The sequence below is a fragment of the Euprymna scolopes genome, chromosome 44 (genome assembly GCF_053919585.1).
Source record: "Euprymna scolopes isolate OS-2025 chromosome 44, ASM5391958v1, whole genome shotgun sequence".
NCBI lineage: Eukaryota > Metazoa > Mollusca > Cephalopoda > Sepiida > Sepiolidae > Euprymna > Euprymna scolopes.
In genome coordinates, this window is record NC_136525.1 from 48,976,059 (window position 1) to 48,990,820 (window position 14,762).

The following is a 14,762-nucleotide window of genomic DNA, read 5'->3' on the forward strand; positions in this document are numbered from 1 at the left end:
CTTTTACAAATTACCATTAGTATATTAAGCTATGCTCTTTTTTGTAAACACATTGAGCTTAGGTATTTGGACAATGTAAAAACATTATTAATTTACTGCCCGCATAGCAGCAGCCACATAATGCAACGGTTAAAAACTCCGACTATATATATATATATATATATATATATATATATATATATATATATATATATATATACATACACACACATATATATATATATATATATATATATATATATATATATATATATACGAGCAGAAGTATCCGTCGTTTACTGGGTTCAAAAACAGCCTTCAGAAAATGGACTGTGATTGATGAAAGTATGATAGGTTATGAAAAGGAGGGGGTTGTAAAGAGATAGGTGGTAATACTAAAAGATTTTACCCTAAGCAAAATATAATGAAAGTAAAGATAATTTTCGCGAAGATATAGTTTTTTATATCAACTTTGTTTCCATTCGTAGCCAAGAGTGACCAACAAAATGATGTTTCCTTAAAAAAAGAAAATGTTATATATATAAATTTTATGTGAGTAAATGAAGTAATTATAAAAATATAAATATACAAGAAATAAATGTTACCATAGTCAATAAAAGTTACTTTTATGGTAGAAAAGTTCATTGGTTTGTATTTTTAAGTAGTTTGTAAACAATTTTTTTTAATTTTAATTTTTTTAATTTTTTTTTTTAGTTTTAATTTTTTTTAATTTTAATTTTTTTTTAATTCACGATCCAGTTTTAAAAAAATTAAGTTCATTGGTTTGTATTTTTAAGTAGTTTGTAATATATATTTAAATTGTGATTCAATGAATTTTAAAAAAAATCTATTTTTATAATAATTTTATTAATAAAAATCTTTGATATGAAATTCAACCACTTCATTTCAATAAGGGTTTTTTGAAATTCATTGAATCACAATTTAATTTATTTGCTCTATCTTGCATATCGAGCAATTCTTATTTAGATGGGATAACTTATAAAATATTACTGCCAGTAATATTTTATAAACCTTATAATCACAGGTTTTCATACCAACTGATTGTTAAAAAAACTATTTTGAAGTATATATATATATATATATATATATATATATATATATATATATATATATATATATATATAATATAAATATACAAGAAATAAATGTTACCATAGTCAATAAAAGTTACTTTTATGGTAGAAAAGTTAATTGGTTTGTATTTTTAAGTAGTTTGTAAATTTATTTTTTTAATTCACGATCCAGTTTAAAAAAATCAAAATGGCAGCGACTTTGAAATGGAGGGGCTCGTTTTCAATTTGAAGGAGGGGCACCAGGGCATTCTGTGTTAACCATTTTAGAGTTCCGTCAACGTATAGAATATTTATAAACATATTTTAATGTTTTCCGTTATTTTGTGCTTGAGGAATATTCGATTATGGCATGTGTAGTTTATATAAAAATTAATTTAAGTAGTTATCGCCTCAAATTTCGTTTTAATTTCGGTTCGCTGAAATTATTTCAAGTAAACAGCATTAAAAAACTATTTCAAAACAAAAACAACATGAACTGAACTTTTATTGACCATGGTAACATTACTTTCTTGTATATTAATTTTTTCGGGTAGTCGTTTGTTGGCTTCTCTACTAAACACTCTTACTACATAATATCGACGAACTAACGTAAAACAAAGAAACAAAAACAGTTTTGAAAAATAATGAAGCTTTACTTACTTTAGTAAAATAATCTGAAACAGCAAAATGGGATATTAAAAAAGTATACACGTAATTACTTTAATATTTTAAAGAAAAGAATCGATATAAATAGGAATAAGAAGAATATGGACCCCTTTTCAAGCAGAACAGCTTCGTTTCATTTTTACAGCTTTGAACGGTATAGTATTGCGCCGTCGGATTCAGGGTTGTACTATTGTAATGTAAAGAACACACAGAAAGGGTTGTAATCAACTGAATTCCTTCTAGTGCACAAAAAAGCTTAAACAGATATATAAATAAAAATAAAGAGGTTATGCAAATGCTTTTAGTAAGACACGCAATCACGTGAGCAGGACTTTTTCCTTCTTTTGACACGATAACAAGTAACGTTCTTATTTTTTTATTATTTATCTATTTATCTATTTTCGAAAGAGTGCCACGTGCAAGTGGAGAAGGAAAAACAGAGATATGCAACATTTGTGTCGAGAATTTTCTAAAGTTCCAACGTTTTCTTTTTTGCTTTCACTTTAATAAGAACGTGAATTTATTCGATACAATATAATTCAGCTCAACAAATAAATAAAATCTAACGTGAATTAAGATATCAGTTAAGGTGTTATTGCGGACCGTCACACCTTTTAAAAAAAAACTTGTTAAAATTTGTGACATATTTACATTCTATGGAGGTCAGGCGTGAACGAACACCCAATAATTTTATTATACCATATTTCTTCAAACTGAAACATAATTATCAAAGTATACTTACACAAATAGATTTGAAAAGTCTTTGTTAAAATTTGTGCCAGATCCTACAATTTTATTATACCATCCCTATTCAAGTTGAAACATACTTATCAAAGTATTCTTATGTACATCTATATCAAAAACATTGTAAACGTTTTTATTTCATTTTTTTTATTTCCATACTTTTAGGGTCAGGCGCGAACGCAGACCACACACTTTTCATGAGCCACCGTTCTGCCAGATCAAACATACATCTGCTCTCATTATCTGTGATGAGTTTTTTTTAAATAGCCAACCATATATGAGCCTATTCGTGACCAGACACACACACTCACGCACACACACACACACACACACACACACATAGAAGTTCAGCTTAATATTATAGATATAGTAAGTTATAAAATATATATGGCAATTAAGCTACACAGAATATTCCGCGTTTTATCCACGCTAGGATTCGTCAGCCTTATATATATATATATATATATAGAGAGAGAGAGAGAGAGAGTGAGAGAGAGAGAGGGGGAGAGAGAGAGTGAGAGAGAGATTTCTTGTTGATTTTTTAAAACGATAATACGGTTAAGTAGTCTCTTCCTAACTTACTTAGAAAATCGTCACTATTTTATTTGAACGTAAGCAAATAATATTAGTATTTATTTTGCATTATTTTTTAAAGAGTAATCTATTCACACACACACACACACACACACACACACACACACACACACATATATATATATATATATATATATATATATATATATATATATATATTTCTCGGATGTACCGATAGAAAACACTTGAGAAGAATATGGCTGAACAACAACTTTTGTGCGCCATAATATACAGTATGCCAGCCAAAATAAAGAAAACACTCGGCGAATTGAAAAGATACCCAACAAAATCAGAAAAAGAAGTCTGCCGTGCTCAATCAGACGTACTTGAATATATATATATATATATATATATATATATATATATATATATATATATATATAGATATATATACTTATATACAAACATACTTATATAAATATGTATGTGTGTATATATATACAAGTTAGAAAAGCATTTCATTCAAGGCATGAAAAGTGTTAAACAAAATGTTTTTTACTATAGGTTTTAAAAATAAAGGTACAAGATTCAATTGGAAATTTATTGATTTTCAAAGTGCACTTTTATAAATTTTACAAAGTAAGGTACAAAAATGTAATTTAAAGGGAATAAAAAAATACCTTGAAAATTTTATATCTATATCATTAATTGCTAGATGTTTTTAATTGCAACAAAATGTACATTACATAAAATAAATCCAAGGAATTTTTCGATTCAATTTAAATTAAATTTTTATACCTTAATTTGTAAAATTTGAAGATGAATAAATTTCAAATTGAATCTTGTACCCTTATTCTTAAAGCCTATAGTAAAAACATTTTGTTTAACAATTTTCATTCCTTGGATGAAATGCTTTTCTGTCTTGTATCTTATCTTTTTAGGATTATATTTTAAAACTCTCCTTCTCTCTATTTCAGTTTGTATTTCTCCTCACACCACAACTCATTTTTGCAACGCCCTCTTTGTATTATTACAGGTCTGAATATTCTCTCTGTTTCAGTTTCTATTTCTCCTCACACCCCAACTCATTTTTTGCAACCCTCTCTTTGTAATACAGGTCTGAATAATGAGAAAATCTGAATTTTGTTTACAAAAACTTTAAAATAACTTTTGTAGATTAAATTTTTTAAATTTTCTTTCAGAATAGTAAATCTTCAAAGTTTTATAAGGAACATCATTTTTATTGGTTTCATTAACAAATATTCAGTACATAACGAGAAAAATAGAGATGAAAATTTCAAAAGGATTGTGTGACTGGTTACGGTCAATAGTAGTCCTCGCCAGCGAAAGTCTTTGTTATTGTTATTATATTATTATTATTATTATTATTATTATTATTATTATTATTATTATTATTATTTAAAACATTTTGTGTCCTGCTCTTTCGCGCGAGGACTTATATAATGATTAAAATCCTATATATATAATATACGGCATAATCATGCTAACACACCAGTTCCCGTGAGATCACATAATTTAAGCAACCATTTAAGTGACAATTTATACTAGGTGCTGTACATGGTAGCGAAACAGCACTACTATCAAAGGAAAAGTTAGACGCCTCCTTCCCTCTGCTTGTATGTGGAAAACCTCTGGACAAAGTCAGCAGCCCACTAAGCCCCCCACTCCCCCCACCCACACCGATCAGGGTAATATAAGGTAATGGAAAGCAGGTGCCTGATATAATATGAAAACAATCAGGAACAATCACTTGGTATGGGCACTGCTCGGACAGAAAGAAACTGCAGCCTACAGTCTGTACAAGTACAAAGAGAGCTGTGGCAATACATCAAACATTTTAGAGAAAACAGCGTGAATAGGTTTGTGAATGATGAGCAACAATGAATTCATGAATTCTTGGAGGGAAAGTGATAGACATCAATGCCTGGACCAGCCAGGGCACTATTTGAAAAAAAAATGGAGTGAGGTGTCGCACCAACGATAGGAATGAAAGGTCAATATATTTTTGAGTTAATTTTAGGAGTGGTGTATTTTGCGACACTTTTCGACAGTTACGTTCATTTACGGACGGTTTTGGGTTTGTGACGGATTATGACAGTTGAGGACAGTGTCCAGTTGAGAACAATGTTCTATTGAGGTCAGTTGCGAGTTAGAAACAGTAGCTCAAAGCAGATCGCGATGAGCCGATGTTAACCAACGACAAATATGTTTGCATATATTATGTAAAGGTGGACCTTGGCATTCACATAGTTGTTTTCATCGATGGTGTTACACACGCATCTAGAACCAAACTGACATACTCAGAATGTGTTTTCTATGTCTTTATTCAATACTTGTGAACCACGACTGGAACTGGTTATTTGTAAGTTAATCTCCTACCCCCCTCCTATGTTTTTGTTTGTCAGCAAGAATTCACGCCACACCAAATAACCAAGGTAGGCCAAGAAGGATGGAAAGATCGAAAAGAGAAAGCACTAGCTAGACCTCCACTGGATGAGTGCAAAGAGAACTAAGAACTTGGGGAGGCTTTTTGCCACCTAAATTTCAGTGAAGACCAATGGTCGCCGCCGATAAGAAATCAATGGTAAGATACTGTTACGATAACGCAAATCCATCTGCAATGGTCATCGGAAGATCTGGGGAGACATGTTTTTCCAGAAAATTCCACAAGTTGTTCTCAAAGAGAGATATTTGAAACTGCCCTATGTGACTAGTCTTAGCGAGTGAGTAGCAGTAGTAGTAGTAATAATAATAATAATAATAATAATATTAATAATAATAATATTAATAATAATATTAATATTAATAATAATAATAATAATAATAATAATAATAATAATAATAATAATAATAATTCTGATTTCGTTTATGAACGTCTCTCTGTAAAGGCATGGGATTCATTTCCAGAGGATTTTCCTTAATCCCGGCTTCAAACCAGGAGCTTCAAAGATCAAGGGTTTTCCTAAGGATGTTGGTGGTACCTATAATTGCAGAAGTTCGAAGGCCACCTAAAACATCGGGGATTTGTAGTTTTTTCAATTGTCCTTCCAGACGACTTGATACTATTCCTAGTGTAGCAAGTACGACCGGGATTATTTGTGTTTTAACCCCGTGTATACGCTTTATCTCCAAGGCCAATGGAGCATAATTGCTCCACTTCTCATTCTCCTCCTCTCTCACATTCCTGTACCAGGGTACTGAGAAGTCTACAAACTGCCAGTTTTTTGAAACCTTGTCAATGACGACCAAATCCGGACGATTATGTTCCAATTGCTTCGTCGTTATGACACTTTTGCCACCTTGCCTTCCTCACTTGTTCTCACTTCATCAGGCACCTCCTCAAACCATTTTCCAGCACACTTCACCCCAATCCTCTTACACACCTCCCAATATATCCGGAGTCCCATGCGATCGTGTCTTTTGCGGTACTCCCTCCGGGCAAGTCCACTATACCCTGCTGCAAGGTGCGCAATTTACTCTTAATAATAATAATAATAATAATAATAATAATAATAATAATAATAATAATAATAATAATAATAATAATAATACTAAAAGGAGCACTAAGAACAATTCCGAAAAACTTTTAAAAAAATGGGAAAAACTGAAATCAAAGAAATGGCTGCAAAGATACAGCGAATAACAATCTATCTATCTATCTATCTATCTATCTATCTATCTCTCTTTCTCTCTCTTTCTCTCTCTCTCTCTCTCTCTCTCTCTCTCTCTATATATATATATATATATATATATATATATATATATATATAAGCGAACATGTATTTGTGTGTATCTGTGTGTGTGTGTCTGTGTGTCTATCGGTGTATATTACTCTACGTAATAACTCTGTCAATTTTCAGTGTACAGACTCGAAATTTGATATAAAGGGTGCTGAGATTTGGGAAAATCTTTGTAATCCGTTTTCGGTCAAACATTTGGCTGTTAAGGGGTCAAAGTACAACGACTTGACCTTTGAGAACTCTACCAAACTCCTCCGACAATTTTGGGTCTAAACACTTGAAATTTTAGATATAGGTTCCTTGGACATGGATCTAACTTAATAACTTGATTTGAGCCCAAAACAATAAATGTTTAGGGGTCATAATAGGGGTCCAAGTTAAAAAAAATTGACTGTTTTTTTTTTTTTTTTGCTCAACATATATCTCCAAACACCTGGGCAACGCCGGGCTGAAATGTTAGTAATCAAAACAGTTGAAATATTGTAGAAAACCCTTGGATTCGAAGATAAATTCACATGAACCTCATGCCTGAACCAGAAAAACTGCGGAAGAGGCAAAACATGAAGAAGCGTTACAGGGAACCAAGAACACTGAAGCTGCATACCTACACATTCTTCATTTTCTCACCTATCCCCTTCCATTGCCCTATCACCCCCCCCCCCAAAAAAAAAAATGTGTGGCACCAAATAGCCGAGAAGGGTTAAGGAGAATAGACAGACCAAGGAGAGGGCATTCCCAAACCTTCCCTGGATAAAACCGAAGAGATCTTACACCTTGGAAGGGGGCCTTATTGCCACTCAAATTCCATTGGCGACCAAATGGCTGATACCAACGAGAAATCAATGGTGATAGATTGTTACGATAACGCAAACTTATTTGCAAATGCTATCCAAGGAGTTGGAGAATGCTGGGAATCTGGGGAGATTTGTTGTCACTCAACTCCAGGGGACGCTACAGGATTTTAATGGGAGATTTTTGATAATCTGTATGAAAGCTCCCTGTGACCCAATATTATTGAAAGTATAATCTCGAATGGAGTGGGTTTTATTGTAGTTTTATGAGATGACAATAAAAACAATCAGTTGAGTTTAATATAAATAATATGGAACTCAACACGTTGAATAAACAAAATGGCGCTTAGAGCTTACAGTTAGCAAATGTTTTATTCGACATGATCGGCTGACGAGCATAAAAAATGTACATCTGTCCAGCCATTACGATGTAATACGACGGCGAAAAGGCATTACTGAACAATGCTAAAGCATCATTGCTAACAAATACGATAGATAATTTACATATAATTATAATAGTTGCGACATTGGCATCCAGATAAAGCGAGAAGTTGTTCAACAAGGAGCACAAAAGAAAGATAAAATAGGATTGTTAATCGAGATTTCGCACTAACAGGAACTAAAGCAGACAGTATTTAAAACATTAGTACGCATTACGTTGTTTAAGACATATTTAAAGTTGCGATTGTAGCGTCACAGCTAACAAATGTGCCTAGCAGATTAAATTGTCGCCCTAGAAAAGACGAGATGATTCCATTTCTGTTTGAGGAAAACCGGTTTTGTTTTTCTGTTTTTTTTTTATTGCAGACAATCTACGAGTTGGCCAGCTGTGTACAAATCCCAAGAGCGATAGGTGTTTTCTATCATGTCTGAATGTGGCACGATGTTCAACGAGCGAGATTGGAGATGCGCCGCTGTACAACTCATGCTCTCTACGGATCCAAGTTTTGACAATAGAACTATTGCGAGCATCCTCAAAATGCATCGCTGGATTGGCACGAATAAGAGGAACGTGTCCAGGGTGATGAAAACAAAACTTTCGACCACGGTTATTGTATTTGCTGTGGTTTCAAGTGAAGGCCACATCATAACATCTCATATCTTCGAAGTCGGCTTGAAAGTCCACATCAAAATGTACCTGGATGTACTTAAGAGCATGGCGACCCTCTGGTGCAAACAGGTGGCCGCTGACAAACCCTAGTTATGGCAGTAGGAATCAGCGCTGGCCTAGAAGACCAATAATACTCAGGTTTGACCAGGAATGCTTCGTTTTTTGTCCTAATCGCTCACTGACCCCCCTTTCATCCTCTGGCCTAAACCCCCTGGACTACTTTGTTTGGTCATACCTCGCGAACATCACCAAAATGACCTCTCACGAGACCAAAGTCTGTCTGATCGCTGCCATTCGCCGAGTATTCACCGAGCTCTCACCGGCGCTTGTGTTGCATATTGGGGTTATAGGAAAAGAGAGAGACTTAGAGAGAGATGCTTAGAAAGAGTCTTATTAGAGAGGGATGTTGAAAGACTCAGAGAGAGAGAGAGAGAGAGAGATGTTGTTGTAAGACTTAGAGAGATTGTTCGTTTTTAACTATTCCTATATTTTAAATGTTCATTCCTTAGATGCGTAGAAGAAGAAAGCTCTTTGCGTGAGGAGATAGTGTTCACTGTTCAGACATTGTGTAGACATGAGATGTGTATGTCACGACATTTTATAACACAGACATATAATAACAATACAATTTACCTTTTTGTCGGACTCACAAACACAAGACGACGTTCTACAAATATACAGGTGAGTTTATTCTTCACACGACCGGCCGTGATTTTCATCATCAAGAATTCAAAGCTTCACATATTAAGTTTCAAAGTGATCGTCTCGCTTCTAGACGTTCAGACTCTCTGAGTTTCTCCCAGTTTCTGTCTTCTTTTTCTCTAAAGTTTTTCTCTATCCCTAGAACTTTCTATTTTCCGTGACGTCATACACATGTTAAAACATGTGCCTTCTTTCACGTGTTCTGGACATGCGTGTCCAAAACTTTTCCGTTTTCTACAAAAGGAATTTTAACCTATTCTCAGTAACCTATTTTTCCAATATGTTAAAAACATTATCTTATAGCTGCATTCTTTCAATTAAAATTTTCATAACAATTTCATAACAAACTTGACAGTGCACATTCTTTTCTTGAAATATTTTATCTATATTCTAAACAATTGTTTGTTTTACATTCCTTTTTAATTCTCACACGTAATCTATTTCTAAACCTAAATTACGTGGTTCGAATTTCGTCTATTGCTATTTCATTTTCATTATAACTAATCTCTCTATTTTTATACTTACATGAAAAGGGGACAGCGCTTATCATGTAACACTTGTAGAAAAGACGTGTTCCCAGTTCCAGACCCGTACCGAAGCAATGTGACATGACCCTCCTGGGGCGCGGTTGAGCTCCCCCAGAAAAGGGGGCAAAAACTTTAAATTTTAGGTCTTCGCCGCCTTTTGAAGGAGCTCAACGGCCCCAAGGAGGGTCATGTCACAGCGGTTATTGAGGCTGAAGGCGGCTACATTATATAGATGTCAGCTCCACTACATAATCAAGTTACCTGGATTGATTTTTTGTAATAAAAGTTTTAAAATAAGCTGGTGTGTTGTTTTCTTTACGGCGACACTTTTATCGTTCCACCCTGTAAAATAGCTGCGATATCGATATCCAGATAAAGTTAGACGTTGGTCAGCAATGAGCACACAAGAAGGCTAAAATAGGATTGTTAATCGAGATTTGGTAACAAAAGCAGATGGGCGTTTAAAGTAAAGAAATCTGCCGGGACATTAAGGTGTTTAACAGATATATTTATGATTGCGAGTTTAGCATCACGTCCAACAAAAGTATTTACGCATAGCAGATTAGTTAGAAGTATCCGAACAGGTTTGGATAAAAGGAAAATAGATAAAAGGAAACGAGAAAAATAAAGTTTAAACTACCTACTAGACGCAATCCTTAAGTGTCTTCGGTATATCCGTGTGCAACAGTTTGGCAGAACAATCTGCTATGAGAATACTTTATCCTACACGTTTATTATTATTTATATTTATATATATTTGCTGTTAATAAATTTCTAAATGCTTATTTATTTATTTATTTATTTATGTGTATGTATATGTACCAATAAAACTTTCAAAAGGATGCACCGAATTGAAAAAGTTTTTTCCCCTGAAAAGTGTGGGTCCTTAGATTTTCCTTATCTATAAATATAAAAGCCAAAATGTATGTATATTTGTATGTGTGTTCGCTTTTTCTGTATGTCTACAAAAGGCTTTTTTTTCAGAGACGCGGTCGGTCGCCTAACAACTTTTAAAAACTTTTTATATCACATATAAATCGTAATATCTCAGAGTTAACAACGAAGCTCGCCTGTCTATTTAATTTGCTCGACTTCGGGAAAATAAATATTCAACATTTGTCGCTCGCCGTATGTGAGTTAGTCTTTTTCTTGGGGGAAAAAATTAAGATTAAAAAAAGCGTTCCCGCAGTAAATTAAATACTACCCCGCAGTAAAACTTGACCTCATTAAGTCATTAAAACGTGCACCTGCCAAGTCCAAGTAATTAAATAAATTCAAACCTTTTTCCGTTAACATCTCGCTGCTGCCCAATGGTTAAAACCATCGCACTCTTTTTTTTCACACTTTAATTTACAACTTTGCTTCAAGAGTTCGGGTTCGATCCTCATACTTACCTACCAAAACATTTTTTTAATATTTTAAACCCCCCGCCCCGGAGTTTTCACATACACCTCCAAACACCCGGGCAACGCCGGGTACCCCTCGCTAGTCTATATATAATTCGTAACGAATAACGTCGAGTCACACAAAAAGCCTGAAATAAGGCCGTTTCGTACAATTGTCGTAAAAGTTAGCTCCTCATGTCAACGGAATTTAGCACTGTCTGTATACAGTAACGGTAACATCTTCGGCATGCGGACAGGACTTGTGGCGCAATGGATAACGCGTCTGACTACGGATCAGAAGACTCCAGGTTAGAATCCTGGCAAGTTCGTTATAATTTTAACCATCATTTTATTCAACGTTTACGCATCATCCTTACCCTTAGTCAGGGTATTTTTTTTGTTCAGTGATTTTATTTTGTGCATATAAGAATTCCCCATACTCCGAGTTCACAAGGTAAGACGATGGTAAGACGATCTTAAGTGCACTTGATGTTGAGTGTACTTGATGTTGAGTGTACTCGATTTTGTGTTTCAGTCGGCGTTGTGTGTGTCGATGCGGCACAGCCACTAGTTCCAAATAAAATACTATTCGAAGATCAAATACGATCACCTCATCACTCAGTTAGCTTATACAATGCTTGATGCATCTTATGTAAGCATACTAGTTTCAATATAGGGAGATAGAAAAGTACAAAAACAAGAATGCTTCAAATTCTTATATATATATATATATATATATATATATATATATATATATATATACATGATGGACTCTCCCGTCGATTTCGACGTATGAGGTTCAGACAACCCCTATTTCTAAAACTCATTTATGCTTTTGCCTCTGATGACTTTTTAGTCCAGCAAGGGACTTGCAGACAAGGCCACAAATAGAACATGAATGTTGATTTAATGCTGCAGATATTGGTTCGGCTAGTAGTCGTTTTGCTCTTACTCTGTTTTCTTTCAGTTGCCTTAAGCTTTCAGATTGAAACCTCTGGAGACCTTCAAAACACCTTGATCTCCATCCTTTTCGGTCATTCACCTCATCTTCAAGACTCCTGTATGGTATGTTCACTGCAGACAAGTTACTCATCAACTTGTCCTTGTACCTAAGCCCATGGCGTCCGACAATTCTTTTACCATCCTCAAATTGACTGTACATCGCAATTTTTGGAATTCTATCATCGGGCATCCTCGATACATGACCAGCCCACCGCAATTGCGATTGAATAAGGAATAATTCAATGCCAGATATTTTGCATTTTGTGAATAATTCGGCATTTGATACCTTGCCGCGGAGGCTAAGACCACATATGGAGCGTAGACAGCTTTTGTGGAAAATGTCCAGCTGATTAATGTGATGTCTATATGGAGTCCATGACTCAGATCCATAAAGAAGAATGGAAAGAACAACAGCACGGTAGACAATACCCCTTTCGTTCCACAAGCGATGGCGGAGATTTCCAAAGGCAAAAGTGGCCTTAGAAATCCTGTTGACAATTTCATCATCAAGAGAACCGCCCTGGTTCACCTTGCTACCAAGGTAAGGAAAGGACTTGACATAATTGATATCATGACCGTCGACTTTCAGCTTGCGCGCAGGAAATCTATACTCTGGTGGATTTTGCTTTACGCCTTCAACTTGTTTTGGGGTAGGGTGTGGCTGATGCACTACCTCAGTCTTCCTTATGCTAATTGTCAGGCCAAAGGCCTTGCACGCTGCTGAAAATCGATCAAGAAGAACCTGGGCTTCCTCAAAGGATGTGGCTACCAGTGCGGCATCGTCAGCGAAGAGCAAGTTGGGAATAATTTCGGTGCGAAGAAGAGTCTTGGCCTTAAACCGCTGATCGTTAAATAATCCACCGGATGACCGAAATTGAAACTTGACACCAGTGTCCAAATCATCAAATGCATGTTTCAGCATTAGTGAAAAGAAGAGCGCAAAGAGGACTGGCGCCATTACACATCCCTGTTTGGTCCCATTCGTAACATCAAATGGATCAGACATCATACCATCTGAGACAACACTGGCCTTCATCCCCTCGTGAAAGGAAATGATCACGTTCAGCATGTTTTCTGGAATACCAAGCCTTCTTAAAACTTGCCAAAGAGCATCGCGATTCACAGTGTCGAAGGCCTTCGTCAGGTCAACAAACACCATATACAATTCCTGATTTTTCTCCCGGACCTTTTCTGCCACCTGACGTAAGGAAAATATCATGTCAATGGTGCCGCGACCCGACCGAAACCCACACTGTAACTCTGGATACACCTTATCAACGAGACGATTTATGATTCGGTTTAGATTGAGCCTAGCCAGAATCTTTCCTGCAATTGAAAGCAGAGATATCCCCCGATGGTTGTCACAGACATTATTGACTCCCTTATTTTTGTAGAGATGTTTGATGCAGGCATTTTTGTAGCCCTGTGGAACTCGGCCTGCTTTCCATATCTTCACAAAGAGAGCATGGAGCTTTTTTACCAGCACATGCCCACCATGCTTGTACATTTCAGGCGGAATTGGATCCTTTGGTGATGGGGACTTGCCAGAAGCAAATTGTTTGATGGATTCCAATACCTCCTGATAAGCAGGTTCCAATGACAATTCTGGAATATCTGGATTCTGAGGAATAGAGGACACAACATCGCTGTCAATGACAGATGAGGTGTTTAAGACAGTTTCAAAGTGCTCCTTCCAACGATTGAGAATATCTGATTTATCAGTCAGCAATGCCTCTCCATCAGCTGTGCTTAATGGGGAAGCACCACTTTTCTGAGGACCAAATACCTCTTTCAGACCATCATAGAAGGCTTTCGTGTTCTTGCTGTCAGCAGCTCCCTGCAGTGCAATTGCCTTATTGTACCACCATTGTTCTTTCATAGCTCGGAGAGCTCGCTGTACCTCACCTTTACACTTTTTGTAGGCTGTGTGCTTCACTGTTGAGTTTTTGTCCTCAATCCAAGATTTGTGAGATGAGTGCATTTGGTTAATCAGTGCTTTAACTTCATCGTCACTTTCGTCAAACCAATCCTGGTGTTTTCTTTTCGGTATTCCAAGGACTTCTACTGCTACAGCTTGAATTGCTTCTCGCAATGCTTTCCAAGAAGATTCAACATCATCAGTTACATCAACACCCTCAAGGTTTTCATCAAGCTTATTGGAGAGCTCAGTTCTTTTTTCCCTGGATTTAAGAGGCCGCACATCAATGCGTTTGGGGACTGTTGATTTTTTAACTCTGTGCCTTCGCACATGCAACGACAGTTTACTTCTGAGAAGGGCGTGATCCGAAAGATAGCAAGAAGTGTGGAAAGAGCGAGTGATTTTGAAGTCACTCATGTGCTTCTGCTTTGTTATGACGAAGTCAATAAGATGCCAGCCCTTTGAACGAGGATGCATCCATGTCGTCCTCCGATGCACAGACACCAACCTGGTAATTTCCTTGTACCGGCGCAATATATATATATATATATATATATATATATATATAT

At 35.6% G+C, this 14,762-nt stretch overlaps 1 non-coding gene across 1 annotated transcript; it reads left to right on the forward strand.

The window, feature by feature from the left end:
• The first annotated feature begins 11,529 nt into the window (after window positions 1-11,529).
• On the forward strand, window positions 11,530-11,602 carry Trnar-acg (transfer RNA arginine (anticodon ACG)). The gene has a single exon. It is a non-coding gene; the product is annotated as a tRNA-Arg (tRNA).
• The last annotated feature ends 3,160 nt before the right edge of the window (window positions 11,603-14,762 follow it).